This window comes from Chelonoidis abingdonii, chromosome 2 (assembly GCF_003597395.2).
Source record: "Chelonoidis abingdonii isolate Lonesome George chromosome 2, CheloAbing_2.0, whole genome shotgun sequence".
Taxonomy (NCBI): Eukaryota; Metazoa; Chordata; order Testudines; family Testudinidae; genus Chelonoidis; species Chelonoidis abingdonii.
Window position 1 is genome coordinate 39,701,094 of NC_133770.1, and position 13,786 is coordinate 39,714,879.

Consider the following 13,786-nt stretch of genomic DNA (forward strand, 5'->3'; position numbering starts at 1 on the left):
GCTGAACAAAAAGTAGAACTGAGTGGACTTGTAGACTCTAAAGTTTTATATTTTTTAAATTTTTGAATGCAGTTTTTTGTACATAATTCTACATTTGTAAGTTCAACTTTCCTGATATAGATTGCACTATAGTACCTGTATGAAGTGAAAAATACTATTACTTTTGTTTTTTACAGTGCAAACACTTATATAAAATAAAAAGTGAGCACTGTATATTTTGTATTCTGTGTTGTAATTGAAATCAATATATTTGAAAATTTAGGAAAACATCCATAACTATTTAAATAAATGGTATTCTATTATTATTTTAAAGATTAATTGCACTGTTAATAGTTTGACAGTCCAAGTATATACTTTCTCTCTGTTTTGGGATCTTGCGAGAATGTTTTCTCACACACAAATACTCTGGCTTGGGAACTAATGAATGTGTTAACAATGCCCTCAAAGGTAAGAAACTCTTGCTATATTGGCATCCAAACTACTCCTGCTATATAAACTCTGGAACTGCTGCACAACCACAGACATTGCTCACCAAATCATGAGTAGATACTCAAATGCTCCATTCTCCAAGGCATCTTCTCAGAGCAGGGCCACCCTCAAATAGATCTGTTTGTAACACGCAGCAACTGAAAGTGCTGCAGCTTCTCTTCAGGAGGTAGCTTGAGCCCAGACTTCCTTCTAGATCACTTCCTCGTTGCGGTTTTAGAAGGAAAAGTACTCTGCAAGGTCAAGCAGGACCGCACCAGCCTGATCCTGGTAGCTCTGGCTTGGCCAAGACAATTTGGGATTTTGGATATTCTGAGACTTTCTCTCAAGCTCTGGATTCTAGGTGGTCAGGCCTGGTGGTTACAGCAGTGGTCAAAGCTGGATGTAGAGTCAGGAGTGAGACCAGGGCAGCATTGAAACCAAGGTCTGGGGACAGGTCATGGGTTGGAATCAGAGTCTTCAAACCAGCTACATCAGGAGTGTAGTTGTAGTCCAGATGTAGGCCAAAGTTGGAGTCAATCCAAAGATCTGGGGCTCAGGAGGCAGATGCAGGGCTGGTGTGAGGTCGGAATAGAATGTGGACAAGACTGAAGTGGGCTGGAACAAGGCTCAGGCAAGGCTGGGGCAGGAATAGCTTCTACCTCTTCAGGAGCCAATTCCCCCATGGTTTATCAACTTGGTTCCTTCAGCACTTATGAGCTCTCTATTTGAACCAATGACTGTGTTCCCTCCTACACCTGTCCATGAAAACTTCATTCCTAATGGCCATTACCTCAACAGGAAGGTTAGAAGAGATCAAAGTCCTGATAGCTGACCCTTCTTATCCAGTCTTCCATCCTGATAGGGTATCCTTGAAGAACACCCATGAAATATTTATCAAAGAACAGCATTATGAAGTTCTGTCTAACCCAGCAAATTCACTTACTGTATTTTTCCTAAGCCTCATGCTTGCAATGCGAAGATTGCTCTCCACACATTGGATGTTAGAATGCCAGGGCTGGTATATCCGCAAAGGATGAAGCAATTCAAATCTTCACCAAGACACTTTGTAGTAATTGTGGAAAGGACGACAGGCAAAGTTATATCTCCCCAACATTTGCTGAATGGAGATCTGGCTGTGTGAAAGCTTGTTCTGGCACAGTGGAGAAGGGCCTGCCTATTGCCCTTTAAAGCTTCCTCTACAAGAGTGCAAGGAGAATCAGCAAGGCAGCTACCTGAGGCTGTGTTCACATATTCACTCAGCTCTGTAGATTTACAAAAGCCTCCAGGTCAGACTCTGCATTTGGCAGGGCAGTATTCCAATCCTCATTCTTCTAGACTCTGACCTATTACCTCCAATGCAGTGGTCCACTGTTTGGAAGTCACCAATAATGAAATATCCGTATGAACAGTCACTCAGAGAAGACTGAGAAGTTACTCACCTGTACTGTAATTGGAGTTCTTTGAGATGTGTTGTCATATATATTCCATGACCTACCTGCCATCCCCTCTACATTGGAATCTTTCATCTGGGACTCTAATGCCGATTAGCATCAACCCTTTTATGCCCTTGCTGAGGAGCATGAGGATCTTATTTTGCTTCACTCATCACTAAAAAGATTAATTGTGACACAATATTAACAACAAGGGAGAAGGAGTGGAAGCCAAAATAGGGAAAGAATGGATTAAAGAATATTTAGGGTAACTTAGATGTGTTCAAGTCAATAGGGCCTGATGAAATTTATTCTAGGGCACTAAAGGAACTAACTGAAGCAATCTGAGAACTCAGCAGAGAATCCTGTGGCACCTTATAAACTAACAGACGTTTTGGATCATGAGCTTTCATGGGTGAATACCCACTTCGTCAGATGCATGTCGTGGAAATTTCCAGGGGCAGGTATATATATGCTAGCAAGCAAGCTAGAGATAACGAGGTTAGTTCAATCAGGGAGGATGAGGCCCTGTTCTAGCAGTTGAGGTGTGAAAACCAAGGGAGGAGAAACTGGTTCTGTAGTTGGCAAGCCATTCACAGTCTTTGTTCAATCCTGAGCTGATGGTGTCAAATTTGCAGATGAATTGAAGCTCAGCAGTTTCTCTTTGAAGTCTGGTCCTGAAGTTTTTTTGCTGCAGGATGGCCACCTTAAGGTCTGCTATAGTGTGTCCAGGGAAGTTGAAGTGCTCTCCTACAGTCTGAGTAATGGTGACTATGGAAACAGGATGAATGACTGCAGGAAGCACCATCACAGGGTGCAGTACATCCCACCGCTACCACCAGTTGTCACAGAGTGTGGGGGAGTCAGGGCCTTGTACCCCTGGCTTTCTGCGATTCACCGTGACTCTCAGCCAGCTAGTAAAGCAGAAGGTTTATTTAGATGACAGGACTGTTAGCAATTATCTTTGAGAACTCAGGGAAGATGGATAATGTCCCAGAGGAGTGGTGAAAGTCAAACATGATACCTATAGTTAAAAAAGGAACAAACAGGATCCGGGGAATTATAGACCAGTTAGCCTAACTTTGATACCTTGAAAGATACTTGAACAAATTAATGAACAATCAGTTTGTAAGTACCTAGAGGATAATAAAGAAATAGCCACCATGGATTTGCGAGGAATAAATCGTGACACACTAACCTAATTTGCTTCTTTGACTGAGTGACTGGTGTAGTGGATGGGGGAAGCAGAAGATACAATTTATCTTGGTTTAGTTTTTTACATGGTCCCACATGACATTTTTATAAACTAAGGAATAGGTTTTAGATGAAATTACTGTAAAGCGGGTGTGCGGCAGGTTGAAAAACTACTCAAAGAGTAGTTATCAGTGGTTTGCTGTCAAGCTGGGAGGCTGTATCTAATGATATTGCACAGGAGTATGTCCTGGGTCTGATCTTATTCAGTGTTTTTCATTAATGGCTTGAAGAGTATGCTTATAAAATTTTCAGCTGACACCATGCTGGGTGGGGTGGCAAACACTTTAGAGGACAGGATTAAAATTCAAAATGAACCTTGGAGAATTGGTCAGAAATCAACAAGATGAAATTCAATAAAGACAAGTGCAAAGTACTACACTTAAGAAGGAAAAATCAGTTACACAATGGGGAATAACATGTGAGGTGGTAGCATGCTGAAAAAGAGCTGTGAGTTTTAGTGGGTCACAAATTGAATATGAGTCAATGTGGTGCAATTGAGAAAAAACCTAACATCATTCTGCTATACATTACCAGGAATGTCATATGTAAGACATAGGAGGTAATTGTCCGACTAGATTCAGCACTGGTGAAGCCTCAACTGGAGTAGTGGAAAGTTTAGAGAGTCCAGACTAGAGCAACAAAAAGCAGCATAGAAAACCTGACCTTAAGGAAAGGTTAAAACAACTGGGTATATTTAGTCTTAAGAAAAGAAGACTGAACAGGGGGACCTGATAAGTCTTTAAATATGTTAAAAGCTGTTATAAAGAGGATCGCGATCAGTGTTCTTCATGTCCAGATAGGATGAGAAGTAATGGTATTAATCTGCAGCAAAGATGATTTAGGTTAGATGCAGGGAAAACTTTCTAACAATAATGGTAGTTAAATTTCGGAATAGGCTTCCAAGGGAGGTTGTAGAATCCTCATCACTGGAGGTTTTTAAACACCTGTTGGGGATGGTCTAGGTTCATTTGGTACTCCCTCACTGCAGGAGGCTGGAAAGGTCCCTTTCAGCAATAAATTTCTGTGATTCTCTGATCTTCAGGACATGTGGTCTCTGGATACTCCAGACTCCAAACTTGAACATGTGGTGTGTGTGCACCAGTGATAAAATGTGCATATGGACAACACCCCTAGAAGACCTCCAGTGACTGTCTTGTTTAAGTTGCATTTTGTTTAAAAAAAAATTCTATTCCAAATGCGGACAAAAAGTCAAAAATGTGAAATTTTTCATGGGAAGGAATTTTCAGCAAAAAATCATTTTGGAAGAACTGACAGAATTTTTTTGGCTTGCTGGCTGACCACTTGGAAGTTTCTTGTCAATTTCACATTAACCCTGCAGGCAAAAAGTGAGATTGACAAGAAGCTTCTAGGCAGAGACACAACATTTTGATTTTCCTAATAGAAAATTTTGATTTTGCAAAATGGGCATTTTCCATCAGAAATTTTTTCTGCTAGAAAATTCCCAACCAACAGTAATCCAAACACCTTGGATCCACAAGCTATATAGTGGTCATTTACCTCCCAAGAATTTTTTTTAAACCAGCTTATAAGTCCTTACTTAATCAAGAGGACTGGTGCATGTTTTTAGATGTCTTTGTGTGTCCTTATTCTTCCTTCTCGGAGCACCCAAAACACTGGAGGAATTGGCTGCTTTTCTTTCTGGTGAATATCTCAAAGATTTCCTGTCCTGATTGGTCCAAGAACTTCTGCAGATAAGCTCAGATGCAGAAGAGCCTCCCAGTGTCACATGACTGGCTAATTCTCTGATGGATTCGAGGATAATTTTGGCATAGACCCAGAATCACTACTTGGGCACAATATAAACAAGATCCTGCACTCCTTGATTAGAAATCTCTCTCTTAGGCAAAGATCCAAAACAGACTTCTGGAACCATGTGACTGAGATCTTTTCTTCCATGAGGACTGTTCTGTAAGAACATAAATATGGCCACAGTGGGTCAGAACTTTTGAGGAGAGGCTGAAGGAACTGGGATTGTTTAGTCTGCAGAAGAGAAGAATGAGGGGTGATTTAATAGCTGCTTTCAGTTACCTGAAAGGGGGTTCCAAAGAGGATGGATCTAGACTGTTCTCAGTGGTACCAGATGACAGAACAAGGAATAATGGTCTCAAGTTGTAGTGGGGGAGATTTAGGTTGGATATTAGGAAAAACTTTTTCACTAAGAGGGTGGTGAAGCACTGGAATGGGTTAACTAGGGAGGTGGTGAAATCTCCTTCCTTAGACGCTTTTGAGATCAGGCTTGACAAAGTCCTGGCTGGGATGATTTAGTTGGGGATTGATCCTGCTTTGGGCAAGGGGTTGGACTAGATGACCTCCTGAGGTCCCTTCCAGCCCAGATAATTTGTGATTCTATGATAAGAACAATGGTCTATCTAGTCAAGTGTTCTGTCTTCTGATAGTGGCCAGTGCCAGATGCTTCAAAGGGAATTAACAGAACATGGCAATTTTCAAGTGATCCATCCCCTGTTGTCGAGTCCAGCTTCTGGCAGCCAGAGGTTTAGGAATGCCCAGAACATGGGGTTGCATCCCTGACAATCTTGGTTTAATAGCCATTCATGGACCTGTCCTCCATGAATTTATCTAATTCTTCTTTAAATCCAGTTATAATTTTGCCCTTCACAACATTCTCTGGCAATGAATTCCACAGGTTGACTGTGAGTTGTGTGGTTTAAACATGCTGCCTGTTAATTTCATTGGGTGACGCCTGGTTCTTGTGTTTATGTGAAGGGGTAAAATAACCCTTATTCAATTTCTCCATGCTATTCATGATTTTGTGGGGCTTTATCATATCCCTCCTTTAGTCATCTTTTTTCTAAGATGAATAGTTCTGTTCTTTTTAATCTATCCTTGTACAGAAGCTGTTTCATGCCCCTAATTATTTTTGTTGCCTTTGTTCGTATCTTTTCCAGTTCTAATATATCTTTTGAGATGGAGCAACCAGAACTGCATGCACTATTCAAGAAGTGGGTGTACCATGGATTTATATAGTGTCTTAATATTTTCTGTCTTATTATCTATTCCTCTTCCTAATTATTCCTAAAATTCCATTGGCTTTTTTGACTCCTGCTACACATTGAGCAGGTGTTTTCAGAAAACTATCCACGATGGCTCCCAAGATCTCTTTCTTGAGTAGTAACAGCTAATTTAGAGCCCATCATTTTGTAAGTATAGTATGGATTGTTTTCTACTGTATATTACTTTGTATTTATCAACACTTAATTTCATCTACCATTTTGTTGACCAGGCACTCAATGTTATGAGATCTCTTTGTAATTCTTCACCCGCAGCTTTGGATTTAACTATCTTGAGAAATTTTGTATCATCTGCAAACTTTGCCACCTCACTGTTTATCTCCTTTTCCAGATCATTTATGAATATGTCGAACAGCACTCGTCCCAATACAGATGTTTGAGGACCCTGCTATTTACCACTTTCCATTGTGAAAACTCACCATTTATTCATATCCTTTGTTTCTTGTCTTTTAACCAGTCTGATCCAGGAGAGGACCTTCCCTCTTATCCATTGACAGCTTACTTTGCTTGAGAGCCTTTGGTGTGGGACTCCTCAAAGGCTTTCTGAAAGTCCAAATGCACTATATCCACTGGATCACACTTGTCCACATTCTTATTTAGTTCTTAAAGAATTCTAATGGATTGATGGGGCATGATTTCCTATTACAAAAGCCATGCTGTTCCCCAATGTATTGCATGCATCTGTGTGTCTGATAATTCTGTTCATTACTATAATTTTCAACCAGTTTTCCTGATATTGAAGTTAGGCTTTCTGGCCTGTAATTGCCAGGGTTGCCTCTGAAGCCTTTTTTAGTATATACTCTGGTTTCTCTTCAGATCGTATAACTCTTTCGCCTTTTACATTAGCTATTTTCCAGTCATCTGATACAGAGGCTGATTTAAGTGACAAGTTCCATATCACAGTTAGTAGTTATGTAGTTTCATACTTAACTTCCTCCAGAACTCTTGGGTGAAAATTTCCCTGTGACTCACTACTGTTTAAATATATCAGTTTGTTCCAAAACTTCCTCTAATGACAGTTCAGTCTGGCACAGTTCCTCAGATTTTTCACCTGAAAAGAATGGTTTAAGTATGGGAATCCCCTTCACATCATCTGCAGTGAAGACTGATGCACAGACTTCATTTAACTTTTCTGCAATGGCCCTGTTTTCCATGAGTGTTCCTTTAACACCTTGATCATCCACTGGCTCTACTGATTTTGTGGTAAGCTTCTTACTTCTGATGTACTTAAAAGAATTTTGCTGTTAGTTTTTTGTCTTTTTTGACTTGACTTTGCCAGAGTTTGTGCTCCTTTCAACTTTCCTCAGTAGGATTTGACTCCTAATTTTTAAAGGATGCCATTTTGCCACCTCCCTTATTCTGCTGGTTAGCCATAGTAGCATTTTTGGTCGTCTTATTGTTCATTTTTTAATTTGGTATTTTCAATAGTTTCCATGCAGCTTGCAGGCATTGCATTCTTGTGACTGGTCATTTTAATTTCCATTTAACTAGCTTCCTCATTTTTTTTTTGTGTAGTTCCCCTTTTAGAAGTTAAATGATACTGTGGTTTGTTTCTTTGGTATTTTTTCACTACAAGGATGTTAAATTTAATTACATTATTTTTGCTATTATCAAGTAGTTCAGCTATATTTACCTTTTGGACCAGATCCTGTGCATCACTTAAATCAAGAATTGCTTCTAGCTTTGTGTGTATTACAAGTAGATTCTCCAAGAAGCAGTCGTTATAAGAGGCAGTGTGGGTTGACAGTTCCTCTTCTTACTGCAAATCCAATTAGATCCAAAGCAGAGGGGTTGGATGGCAGGTAGTGGAATACAGATAGGGACCATACATCTGGAAGAACTCCCAGTTACAGTAAGTAATCTCCACTTTTTATTCAAGTGCCAGTCCATATGTATATTCCACATGTGGATGATTGACAAGCCGTACTCACATTGGGTGCAAGGAAGCCGGCAACAAAAATTCATGCAGTACTGCAGATCCCACTGCTGCATCCTCAGCAGTGGCCTGGACTAGCGCACGATGCCTAGCAAATGTGAGTATGGAGCTTTAGGTGGCTGCTCTGCATATGTCCTGCATCAGGACTTTCTGCAGTGATGCTACCATGGCATCCTGTGCTCTTGTAGAGTGTCCCATTATACCGCTGGGAGGCAGGATATAAGTTAGTCTGTAGCATTCAATAATGCAGTCAGAAACCCACTTAGAAATCCTCTGAGAGGATACAGCTTGACCACAAGATCTCTCTGCTCTCGTGATGAAAGGTCTCAGAGACTTTCTCATCATGGGCTTGGTTCTTTGCAGCTAAAAAGCTAGTGCACGCCTGACAATGAGGGACTGATGTCTCTTCTCTTCAGGAGATGCATGGGGTTTTGGAAAAAGAACAGGTAGGTGAATACACTCATTAAGATGGACTTTGGAGACAACCCTGGGTAGAAATTTAGGATGAAGGTGAAGGGATACTTTGTCATTGTGAAATACTGTAAAGGAAGGGTCCACCATGAAGGCCTCCAGTGCACTGACCCCCCCGTGATGGCCACTAGAAATGTCACCTTCATGGATAAATAGGACATGGAACATATTGCTGACGGTTCAAATAGAGGTCTAATAAGTTTTGACAGCGAGAGGTTAAGATCCCATAGTGGTGTTGGTTTACTGACTGGTAGAAAGGCCTTGACGAGACCCTTCATGAACATAGTGTCTGTATACGGGAGGAAGGAAGGCACTAATGGCTGCTAGGTAGATGCATAACAAGCTATCAAGAGATCAGACTTATTTAGAGACAAGAGCTAATCTAAAATGATAAGGATGCTTGAAGACACTGCGTGAGACTGACTGTGCTGCCACAAGGTGGAGAAACATTCCATTTAGCCAAACAACAGGTTCTGGTCAATTCTCTTCTACTCTGGGTAAGTATAGTCTGCACAGGGGATGAACAAGAGCGCTCTGCTTCCAACACCCATCCAAACATCAAGCCAGGAGATGGAGATAGCCTAGGTTGGGGTGTTTGACCCTGCCCCTATCCTGTGTCAGGAGTTCCACGAAGGGGTGGATTTTGATTGGAGAGTGAACTGACATTGACAGAAGTTCTGGGAACCAAAACTGCCTGGGCCAGTAGGAGGCTCGGAGAATGATACTAGCTTTGTCATGACGTATTTTTCTCAGCACCTGCAGAAGCAGAGGGAGGGGAAGAAAGGCATATCTGAAACTGCTCATCCGCCATTATAGGAGAGCATCAGCCTGGGAGTTGTGGCCTATGGCTTTTTTGGAATAATAATGGAGTGGGGAGAGTTTTGTTCATTTGTGGTGCAAAGAGGACCTATAGAGGTGTACCCCACCACATGAAAATGTCTGAGAGAACAGAATCATGGATTTCCCATCGTGGACCACCACAGAGTGCCTACCGAGGTTTTCTACTGAGGAGTTCTGCCACCTGGATGATGGTGATGTACCTGATGCACCAGACTGACTGCCTTCAGACAGAATGAGAGAGATCTCACTCCTCTTTGTTTATGTAGACCACAGTGGTGATATTGTCCAACATCACTTGGAAGCAGATGGAGCAAATGAGTGGGAGGAAGACCTTGCATGCAAGGCAGACTGCCTACAGCTCCAGGATGTTGATTTGTAGTTTGGCCTCCTGTGGGGTCCATGTGTCCTGCATAGTGTGACTGTTCAGGTGGGTGTCCCATCCCAGAAAGAATTCATCTGTTAGTGGTGGCAGTGAGTGTGGGTGTGGAGAAGGGAATTCCCATTTGTACCTTGTCTGAGTTTGACCACCAAGAAAAGGAGGTGATGAGCCTGGTGACAACGGTCACCTTGGAGTTGATATAATCTTTGTTGGCTGAGTAGACCAAATTGAGCCAGACCTGTAAGTAACACAGATGAAGCCTGGCAAACTGTGTCACATAAGTACACATCAGCATATGACCTAGCAGTAGTAGATACATTTGCATTGTAAGCTTCAGTCTGCGGGAAATCAAAGAAATTAAATTGCACATTTTTTGGAATCCCACATTACCCCGATAAAGTTTATTGTCCTTGTGGGGGGTACAATGGACTTTTCTGTGTTCACACAAACCTTCAGGCTTTGCATGAGGAATTGAGTAGCCATCGAAAGTGACCTACCATAAGCCAGTCATTGAGACTGTTCGGTCCTGACATTTCATCTGGGCCACTACCATGGAGAAAACTTTCATAAACAGTCTGGGTGCTCTTGTGAATCTGCAGGGGAGGACTCAAAATTGGAAGTGCTCCTGGTCCACTGTTACCCATAGGAACATCCTGTAGGAGGAGTGAATGTCTATATGAAAATATGCATCCTTTGTGGTGGGAGCCATGAACTACATCCCGTCCTGAAGGAAGAGATTATTGATGTCAATGTAACCATCCTGAATTTCAACTTCCTATTGAAAATGTTGAGTTGCTGAAGATCCACAATAGGTCTCCACCCTCCATCTTTTTTGGTAATTGTGAAATACGGAACATAGGACCTCTTCCATGATACCGAGATGAGATTTGCTCTATTGCAATAGGGGTCCCTCTTCCTGTGGGGGAAAATGGCCTTGTGAGAATGGTCTCCAAAAGGGGACTATGAAGAGGATTTGTGAGGAAGGAAGAAGAGGATCTTTATGGAGTATCCCTGATGGATAATCTCCAAGACTCAACTGTCCATCATGTTTAGCTCCCATTTGCAGGTGAATAGTGTGAGACGGCCCCCCAAAGGTGACACAGGAAGAGGTAGGTGGCATCAAGGGTGGTAAGAGAGTCTCAGTTAAAAAGTCAAAAGTGGCTTCTAGCAGTGGGCTGGGAATGGGTTGCAGTCATGGTGCTAGAAGAAACCAAAAATTGAGGCCTCTGAGTTTTCTGTCACTTGCAGGGGGACTTGGCAGGACTCTGGTGGTAGAACACATGAGAAAAAGGAGTAGGTGGCAGTGTTGGTTTATAGGTTTGCCTTTAATTCTTCCTCCTTGGTGCTGATGTGTAGATCCCTAGGGAGCAGAGGGTAGACCTTGAGTCCTTTAATGAATGAAGAGAATCATCAGTCTTCTTGTTAAAGATGTTCAATTTGTCAAAGGGAAGGTTTTGGGTAGTATTCTGCACCTCCCTAGGAAACACGAGAATTCTAACCACTAATGCCTCCTAATAGCGATACCAGTGGCCAAGCTTCTGGATGCTGTATCTGCTGACCAGCTGTAGCCTGAAGAGCCATTTTTGCCATCAACGTGCCTTCCTCTAGAAGGGAGAGGAAATGCGGTCTGTCCTCAGAGGAAAGTTTGTCCTGAAAGGCCGCCAGCCTAGAGTAGGTTTCAGAGTAGCAGCCATGTTAATCTGTATCTGGAAAAAGAACAGGAGTACTTGTGGCATCTTAGAGACTAACAAATTTATTTGAGCATAAGCTTTTGTGGGCTACAGCCCACTTCATCGGATGCATAGACTGGAACATACAGCAAGAAGATATTTATACATACAGAGAACATGAAAAGGTGGAAGTACCCATACCAACTGTAAGAGACCAATCAATTGAAGTGAGCTATCATCAGCAGGAGAAAAAAATTAAGAGTAGTTATCAGTCATAGTTGGCTAGCAGGGCCTGGTAACTGGCAATGCAGATTTGCAAGCGTGCAGAGGAGAAGACCTATCTCCCTAGGAGGTCCAGTCTCTTGAAGCCCTTGTCTGATAGGGTGGTCCCACCGAGCTGGGAGTAGAGTGGTAGAATAGAAATACAGCTCCATTTGCCAGGATTAAACAGTGCCTTTGAGCTTTCTTAGGTGTGGGGGCACAGGATACTGGGGTATGCCAGATCAGTCTCGCTGGTTCCACTATGGCTTCATTAACTGGGAGGGCTAACTAAAATGGGCCCTGAGACTGCAGAATGTCCAACAGCAGGTGGTGTGGGACCTGGAGATCACTAGCTACTCTTCATAGTAAGTCCTGGTATTGCCTGGTGGGGATGGAGAAGAAGTAGAGACAGTCTCATCCAGGGAAGAGGAGATTCCTGTCAGAACCATTGGTACCTGCAGTTCTGATTCAACATCTTCCTCTTCCTCTTGCATCAACAACTGGTTTCATCGGTGTAAGGGAGAAGAATGTAAAAACTACTGGGTGGGTCCCGGAAATCTAGTATAGGGATCCCACGGTCCCCAATAGGGCCATAAAGAGGGGCCAACCATTTGGGGAGACCCCATGGCATGGGGAACCGTGGGTCTCTTGTTAGGTTGTGTCCCTAAGGATAGCGACTGTAAGTTCTGGATCACCTGGTGGGCTTGGCTCTCTCCATGGGGATGAAAAGCATTGCCGGCAAGAAGGAACTGAAGTGGCAGCGAGTTGGCAGGGCTTTATATATGGCACCATGGAGGCACCACTCCAGGGGGCACGTAAGACAACCTGTCGGGCACTGCTAGGGGAAAAACCGTCTGGTTACTGTGTATGTGGTGTGCACACACCTAATTGGAACAGACATGAACAACACATCTCAAAAACCAACAGGTACGAAAAGTAGGTAACCATTTTTTCCAGTGTAGTGATGTCCCCCAGGAGGGCTGGGGCAGAGAAGAGGGAAGACTGCAGCTAAGGAAAATATCCTCTGGTGTCATGCAGGTCTCTATATGCCCCAGTGTGTGCGGAGTTCTGGTGGTCGGCACTGACGATACTGGTGCATCCCAGGTCAAGGTGTGTTCATTAGGCAGATACATTGGTACCACAGAGTCCAGAACCACACTCATGGACGGAACCAGCAGATGATAGTCTTTATGCTTCGGTGCCGGAGTCATCAACAGAACCAGTGGATCCTTCTTCCTACGTGCTTTACCTGCCAGCCTGCGCATATTTTGCAGAACCGGTTCCTTAGGGTCTGCGTGAAAGGGCTCGCCCAACCTCAATGGTCTTAAGGAAGAAGCACATCTCTACTGTACAGTCCTCAACAGGGATCTGTTCATATGCCCATAAGAGTGTCCTTTGCTCTCATGGGAAGCCCTACAGGAAGAGTTTTTGGCCTTAGAAACTGAGGGGTCCACTCCTAGGCATATGCTTGGAGGGACGCTGCTCATTTGGTGAGGCTGATGTACGGGGCTGTTCCTGGTCTGGATCAGAGAGGGGACTCATGATCCTCTCCATTAAGTGTTTTCTAAGGTGAAGCTCACAGGCTTCGCTAGTTCTTGGTGGAATCAAGCAACAAATGCTGCACTTCATCTAAATGTGTCTCAGAAGAGGCAGCATTGATGTTTGTCAGTGACTGAGAAGGATCTAGGGCAGGAGATGCAGTTTTTGAAGCCTAGGCCTCTGGGCATAGTCCCCTACTGTGGAGAGGGAGTCCCCAGTGTAGGGAACTAAACTACATGAGCTATGCTAAAAGAATAACTATTTACAGATTTTTAAAAGGCTGAAGCAGGAAAGGACACTGGGTTCTGACTAAGGCCATGCAGAAGTAAGAAGGAACTGAGGGGTCACTGACACGCACTGCCTCTTATATCCTCTTTCACAAACATGAGGAGATCTACCGCATGCACGTACGTGGGCCATTGGATGCTGCTTATTAAAATCTCCAGACTTGGGCACATGGTGTGCATGTGTATCCCACATGTGGAATA